Here is an 8789-nt window from a genome sequence, read left to right on the forward strand (position 1 = left end):
ACGTGCCTACTTGGATGCGGTCACTCATATAATCCTCCACCATTCTATCAATGTTGAGAGAATCATATGCAGTGACAGTAGACGACATGTCCGTAATCGTTGGCAGGTCCTTCAGTCCGGACCAGATGTCAGCATCAGCAGTCGCTCCAGACTGCCCTGCATCACCGCCAGCGGGTGGGCTCGGAATTCTGAGCCTTTTCCTCGCACCCCCAGTTGCGGGAGAATGTGAAGGAGGAGATGTTGACAGGTCGCGTTCCGCTTGACTTGACAATTTTGTCACCAGCAGGTCTTTCAACCCCAGCAGACCTGTGTCTGCCGGAAAGAGAGATCCAAGGTAGGCTTTAAATCTAGGATCGAGCACGGTGGCCAAAATGTAGTGCTCTGATTTCAACAGATTGACCACCCGTGAATCCTTGTTAAGCGAATTAAGGGCTGCATCCACAAGTCCCACATGCCTAGCGGAATCGCTCCGTGTTAGCTCCTTCTTCAATGCCTCCAGCTTCTTCTGCAAAAGCCTGATGAGGGGAATGACCTGACTCAGGCTGGCAGTGTCTGAACTGACTTCACGTGTGGCAAGTTCAAAGGGCATCAGAACCTTGCACAACGTTGAAATCATTCTCCACTGCACTTGAGACAGGTGCATTCCATCTCCTATATCGTGCTCAATTGTATAGGCTTGAATGGCCTTTTGCTGCTCCTCCAACCTCTGAAGCATATAGAGGGTTGAATTCCACCTCGTTACCACTTCTTGCTTCAGATGATGGCAGGGCAGGTTCAGTAGTTTTTGGTGGTGCTCCAGTCTTCTGTACGTGGTGCCTGTACGCCGAAAGTGTCCCGCAATTTTTCTGGCCACCGACAGCATCTCTTGCACGCCCCTGTCGTTTTTTAAAAAATTCTGCACCACCAAATTCAAGGTATGTGCAAAACATGGGACGTGCTGGAATTTGCCCATATTTAATGCACACACAATATTGCTGGCGTTGTCCGATGCCACAAATCCACAGGAGAGTCCAATTGGGGTAAGCCATTCCGCGATGATCTTCCTCAGTTGCCGTAAGAGGTTTTCAGCTGTGTGCGTATTCTGGAAAGCGGTGATACAAAGCGTAGCCTGCCTAGGAAAGAGTTGGCGTTTGCGAGATGCTGCTACTGGTGCCGCCGCTGCTGTTCTTGCGGCGGGAGTCCATACATCTACCCAGTGGGCTGTCACAGTCATATAGTCCTGACCCTGCCCTGCTCCACTTGTCCACATGTCCGTGGTTAAGTGGACATTGGGTACAACTGCATTTTTTAGGACACTGGTGAGTCTTTTTCTGACGTCCGTGTACATTCTCGGTATCGCCTGCCTAGAGAAGTGGAACCTAGATGGTATTTGGTAACGGGGGCACACTGCCTCAATAAATTGTCTAGTTCCCTGTGAACTAACGGCGGATACCGGACGCACGTCTAACACCAACATAGTTGTCAAGGACTCAGTTATCCGCTTTGCAGTAGGATGACTGCTGTGATATTTCATCTTCCTCGCAAAGGACTGTTGAACAGTCAATTGCTTACTGGAAGTAGTACAAGTGGGCTTACGACTTCCCCTCTGGGATGACCATCGACTCCCAGCGGCAACAACAGCAGCGCCAGCAGCAGTAGGCGTTACACGCAAGGATGCATCGGAGGAATCCCAGGCAGGAGAGGACTCGTCAGACTTGCCAGTGACATGGCCTGCAGGACTATTGGCATTCCTGGGGAAGGAGGAAATTGACACTGAGGGAGTTGGTGGGGTGGTTTGCGTGAGCTTGGTTACAAGAGGAAGGGATTTACTGGTCAGTGGACTGCTTCCGCTGTCACCCAAAGTTTTTGAACTTGTCACTGACTTATTATGAATGCGCTGCAGGTGACGTATAAGGGAGGATGTTCCGAGGTGGTTAACGTCCTTACCCCTACTTATTACAGCTTGACAAAGGGAACACACGGCTTGACACCTGTTGTCCGCATTTCTGGTGAAATACCTCCACACCGAAGAGCTGATTTTTTTGGTATTTTCACCTGGCATGTCAACGGCCATATTCCTCCCACGGACAACAGGTGTCTCCCCGGGTGCCTGACTTAAACAAACCACCTCACCATCAGAATCCTTCTGGTCAATTTCCTCCCCAGCGCCAGCAACACCCATATCCTCCTCATCCTGGTGTACTTCAACACTGACATCTTCAATCTGACTATCAGGAACTGGACTGCGGGTGCTCCTTCCAGCACTTGCAGGGGGCATGCAAATAGTGGAAGGCGCATGCTCTTCACGTCCAGTGTTGGGAAGGTCAGGCATCGCAACCGACACAATTGGACTCTCCTTGTGGATTTGGGATTTCAAAGAACGCACAGTTCTTTGCGGTGCTTTTGCCAGCTTGAGTCTTTTCAGTTTTCTAGCGAGAGGCTGAGTGCTTCCATCCTCATGTGAAGCTGAACCACTAGCCATGAACATAGGCCAGGGCCTCAGCCGTTCCTTGCCACTCCGTGTGGTAAATGGCATATTGGCAAGTTTACGCTTCTCCTCCGACAATTTTATTTTAGGTTTTGGAGTCCTTTTTTTTCTGATATTTGGTGTTTTGGATTTGACATGCTCTGTACTATGACATTGGGCATCGGCCTTGGCAGACGACGTTGCTGGCATTTCATCGTCTCGGCCATGACTAGTGGCAGCAGCTTCAGCACGAGGTGGAAGTGGATCTTGATCTTTCCCTAATTTTGGAACCTCAACTTTTTTGTTCTCCATATTTTATAGGCAGAACTAAAAGGCACCTCAGGTAAACAATGGAGATGGATGGATTGGATACTAGTATACAATTATGGACGGACTGCCACGGTTAGGTGGTATAAAAAAAACACGGTTAGGTGGTATATATTGTAATACAATTATGGATGGACGGACTGCCTGCCGAGTGCCGACACAGAGGTAGCCACAGCCGTGAACTACCGCACTGTACACTGGTTGATAAAGAGATAGTAGTATACTCGTAACAACTAGTATGACTGACTATGACGGTATAAAGAATGAAAAAAAAACCACGGTTAGGTGGTATATATTGTAATACAATTATGGATGGACGGACTGCCTGCCGAGTTCCGACACAGAGGTAGCCACAGCCGTGAACTACCGCACTGTACACTGGTTGATAAAGAGATAGTAGTATACTCGTAACAACTAGTATGACTGACTATGACGGTATAAAGAATGAAAAAAAAACCACGGTTAGGTGGTATATATTATAATACAATTATGGATGGACGGACTGCCTGCCGACTGCCGACACAGAGGTAGCCACAGCCGTGAACTACCGCACTGTACACTGGTTGATAAAGAGATAGTAGTATACTCGTAACAACTAGTATGACACTATGACGGTATAAAGAATGAAAAAAAAACCACGGTTAGGTGGTATATATTATAATACAATTATGGATGGACGGACTGCCTGCCGACTGCCGACACAGAGGTAGCCACAGCCGTGAACTACCGCACTGTACACTGGTTGATAAAGAGATAGTAGTATACTCGTAACAACTAGTATGACACTATGACGGTATAAAGAATGAAAAAAAAACCACGGTTAGGTGGTATATATTATAATACAATTATGGATGGACGGACTGCCTGCCGAGTGCCGACACAGAGGTAGCCAGAGCCGTGAACTACCGCACTGTACACTGGTTGATAAAGAGATAGTAGTATACTCGTAACAACTAGTATGACTGACTATGACGGTATAAAGAATGAAAAAAAAAACACGGTTAGGTGGTATATATTATAATACAATTATGGATGGACGGACTGCCTGCCGACTGCCGACACAGAGGTAGCCACAGCCGTGAACTACCGCACTGAACACTGGTTGATAAAGAGATAGTAGTATACTCGTAACAACTAGTATGACACTATGACGGTATAAAGAATGAAAAAAAAACCACGGTTAGGTGGTATATATTATAATACAATTATGGATGGACGGACTGCCTGCCGACTGCCGACACAGAGGTAGCCACAGCCGTGAACTACCGCACTGTACACTGGTTGATAAAGAGATAGTAGTATACTCGTAACAACTAGTATGACACTATGACGGTATAAAGAATGAAAAAAAAACCACGGTTAGGTGGTATATATTATAATAATACAATTATGGATGGACGGACTGCCTGCCGACTGCCGACACAGAGGTAGCCACAGCCGTGAACTACCGCACTGTACACTGGTTGATAAAGAGATAGTAGTATACTCGTAACAACTAGTATGACTATGACGACGGTATAAAGAAAGAAAAAAAAATACCACGGTTAGGTGGTATATAATTATACAATTATGGATGGACGGACTGCCTGCCGAGTGCCGACTGCCGACACAGAGGTAGCCACAGCCGTGAACTACCGCACTGTACTGTGTCTGCTGCTAATATAGACTGGTTGATAAAGAGATAGTATACAACAATATACTACTATACTGGTGGTCAGGCACTGGTCACCACTAGTCACACTGGCAGTGGCACTCCTGCAGCAAAAGTGTGCACTGTTTAATTTTAAATTAATATAATATTATGTACTCCTGGCTCCTGCTATAACAACCTGCAGTGCTCCCCAGTCTCCCCCACAATTATTATAAGCTTTTATACATTGATGTGCAGCACACTGGGCTGAGCTGAGTGCACACAGACTGAGTCACACTGTGTGACTGCTGTGTATCGTTTTTTTCAGGCAGAGAACGGATATAGCAGAGAACGGATATATTAAATAAAAGTTAACTTAACAACAACTGCACTGGTCACTGTGGTAAACTCTGTCTGCACAATCTCTCTCTCTCTCTCTCTCTCTTCTAATCTATTCTAATGGAGAGGACGCCAGCCACGTCCTCTCCCTATCAATCTCAATGCACGTGTGAAAATGGCGGCGACGCGCGGCTCCTTATATAGAATCCGAGTCTCGCGAGAATCCGACAGCGTCATGATGACGTTCGGGCGCGCTCGGGTTAACCGAGCAAGGCGGGAAGATCCGAGTCGCTCGGACCCGTGAAAAAAAAAGTGAAGTTCGTGCGGGTTCGGATTCAAAGAAACCGAACCCGCTCATCTCTAGTAAAAACGCAGGCATGTCCAAGCGTTTGCAGGGCGGGTGTCTGACGTCAATTCCGGGACCGGACAGGCTGAAGTGATCGCAGCAGCTGAGTAAGTTCAGACCTACTCAGAAACTGCTCAAACTGTTTTTGTACTGCTCGGCTGCACAAGCATTCGCACACTTGCACAGCTAAGATACACTCCCCTGTGGAAGGCGACTATGCATTTGCACGGCTGCAAAAAGTAGCTAGCGAGCGATCAACTCGGAATGACCCCCAATGTCCACAGCCTCTTCTCCCTCCTCCACCTTCCCTCGCACTTCATCATTCACCTAGCCTCACGCATTGGCCTCATCCTCCACTCCATCATCATCCTTCCCCCCTTGCCCCATCATCCTCCTAAACTCACACCATTGTCTGAGAGCGGGGTTGCAGTGTCTCATGCCTCCATGCCCAGCTGACTGCGCATCTTTCCCTGCAGTGCAGTCAGTGCAGCCTACGCGGCCAGTGTGCGATTACTACTGAGCCTGCTTATCACTGATTGGCCGCAGCCCTCAGGCACTTAAAGAGGTGTCCATTTCATAGGTTTGACGCCCACCCCACTTCATGCTTGCAATTTTATTAACTAGCAACGCTAAGGCTGCGGAAGTCTCTGCTTGCGCCGATCACATAGGGGCAACCGGCTACACTCTCAGCTGCTGGTCATTTGCTTCAGTAGCCTTCCCGCCGAGTGTCCTGCCAGCTCTGAACACATACTTGAAGGGGTGGGGGTAGGGACTCACTGTCAGCCACCTGTCACTTCACCAGCACTGCCGTTCTCCCCGCTGCACTACTACTAACTTGTCCAGCTACGGCGCCGAGTGCCTTGCTAGTTCCGACCACATGGGGGAGGGGGGGGATACTTTTCCAATCTCCTGTCGGGACTCAGCCAGGTATGTCCCCCCTTGCTATACTCTCTGTTTGGCTGCAGCCTGGGAGGACGGGTGGTTGCTATCGGTGGTAGATGTTCTACCTGGGTACAAGGGAAGCTGTGGGCTCTGAAAGCAGCTTGGGCACCATAGCAGCTGCACCCTCAGTAGCTACGCCACTGTACACAGCCAACTCTCACTTGAAATATATACAGCTAACTCCTGGCTATGTCCCAATTGTAATATAATAATTGTCTCAGTGGGGAGCTGCACAAATTATGAGGAGTGAGTTATGGCTTCAACTGTAGAAAGCGATGTATAATAGAATTCCACAATACAGGCAAGTGGGAGCTGTAGTCTCACCAATTAACACTTGCTTATGTGTACAACTGTAAATGTATCTCTCATTCTGAGGCTGGAGTAGGCACAAGTGTGAGGTAGATGCACAGTAAAGTATTACTCCGGTATGATACAACAGACCTGTTCTATCCATGCTGCTGCTTGGGCTGCATTTGCTTGTACCGCTGGCAACGGCCAGTGTCTGCAGGGTCCTAGGGCACCCCTCTGCTGGGGTATCACACATGCATTTATGTTGAAATAAAAATTGTTATTGCAGAAATATTAATGTAAGAGTCTGCATATAAAATTGGCAGTTATAATTATGTTTGTCTTTCTCTGTCTCTTTTAGGAGCAACCTCCCTGATAGCTAACATGGCAGCTACAGTTTTATTCCTAACAGGGAACAAGCTGTTTATTATTCTTAGTTAATAAGGAACCTGCGGAACAACATATAAGTAATGCAGTTATACTGATTTATAATTTACATGCCTTTGTATACAACACTTCTAATAAGATAGCGTAAATTCCTTTTAGTTCAAACTCTAGTGATAAATACTGTATATATGTTTTTTTTTTGTAATTAAAAATACAAGTTTTCATCTGTATGGGTCCTACCAATGTTGTTGAACACCATTTACAGATTTGCATGTAAATTAATAAATGATAATCAATTTAAAGGAATTAGATAAATCCAGAATGAAAACATCTTTTTTGTTGTGCTTTATTTAAAAAATTTATGACAGGATTTAGGGAGCTCTGACAGAGGAGCACCACATGAAAGAGTCTAAAATAGTTACCTTACAAATAATTAGGCACAAGTTAATGTCTGTAAAGTAGGTGGAATACATACAGTTTTTTCATTCGTCACTCTGCCCTAAATAGATACTATGGCACAAATGTCCAGGTAATTAGTACAGCATGTCTGTGACCATTGGCCATTGAGCAGAGACCTATAAGCTCCATATCAATTTCCACTAGTCAAAAGTAATAGGTATCCTTTCTTCCACTTAACCTGGTAATGTGAAAAGTGCTCAAACCAATTAATAAATCCAGTTATAAATCTTCTAAGTGTATGTCTACATATTTGTTGAGTTGGGAAATTTAGTTGCCAATTTATGTGTAAATAGAAGTAAAGGAATCCTATGTTATTATTATTATTATTATTATTAATATTATTATTATCCTTATTTATATTGCGCCACAATGGATCTGCAACGCCCAATTACAGAGTACATAAAATGTTAAATCACATATCTCCTATATAATAGCCCAGATCTGTCACTTTGTGACTGTGTGGATAACGCTAGGCGTGGCTAGGAGCTCTCATTGGGTTAGCAGCAGGTCTATCACACCCAGTTCCACACAGGTTACATCCAATGGGAGGCTCTGCCCTTTGGCTGCTGTGTGTTCCCAGAGCAGGATTAACAATGGGGCTGATGGAGCTGCAGCTCCAGGTCCATACCACAAAATAGGCCCACTGCATCTGCAGCAACATACCCTCCAACAATTTACACATAAAAATCGGTACAAATTCAAAAAGGGGGTGTGGCCACGGGTACAGTGGCATGGCCCCGCCCCTTTTCCTATACTTTAAATGGAAGCTCGGAGAGCCAGAAATCGGTATAGACCATAAAAAAGGGTACTGTACCTGCTAAAAAGGTACAGCTGGAGGGTAGGTCACTGCATCTGCAGCAAGTCTGCGCTGTATATAGGGGAAAAAAGGTTGTGTGACCCCAGCATGCTGGGAGCATGGCCACACCTCTTTGGGGGGGTGTCTAGCACATGACACACCCACTCCCATGAGCATGGCATGCCTTCCAGCCAGGGCAGTAGAGAGCCTGGCTGGGCCCAAGTAATTTTAAGGGGCATGGCCTAATCACAGGAGGCATGGCCATGCACCCTTAGAAAAAGAATACAGATTTTTTTTAGCAGTATGTGCTAGGCTGAGAAAAGAACATGCAGCTACTGCTTCCAGGTAAGGTGTGTGGGAAGGGGGACCTGGAATTTGTACCTCCCCCCCACCCCTCCTCTCTGGGCTCTACTGGCTATTAATACATTAGAGTGTGTACAAAGAAGGGCAACTAAAATGGGGCATAGCCTACTCGTACAGCACAAAACTTACCCAGAAAGACTAAAAGATCTTAATATGTACTGTTTGGATCAGAGAAGGGAAAAGGGAACATGAGAGAAACTTTCAAATATACCAAGGGTTTTAACAAGGTACAGGAGGTAAACATTCTTCAGAGAAAGAGACGTATTATATCATGAAGACATGCACTAAAACTAAAGGGAAGTAATTTAAGAGGAAATCTAAGGAAAAATTACTTAACAGAAAGCGTAGTGGTTAAGTGAATATCCTCATAGGCAGTAGAGCAATTTAAACATGCTTGGGATAGACCTAAGAATATCCTTACAAAGAACTAAGGATTAAATAGAGTTTGAGGTTACTATAAGGATAA

This window comes from Pseudophryne corroboree, chromosome 7 (genome assembly GCF_028390025.1).
Source record: "Pseudophryne corroboree isolate aPseCor3 chromosome 7, aPseCor3.hap2, whole genome shotgun sequence".
Taxonomy (NCBI): domain Eukaryota; kingdom Metazoa; phylum Chordata; class Amphibia; order Anura; family Myobatrachidae; genus Pseudophryne; species Pseudophryne corroboree.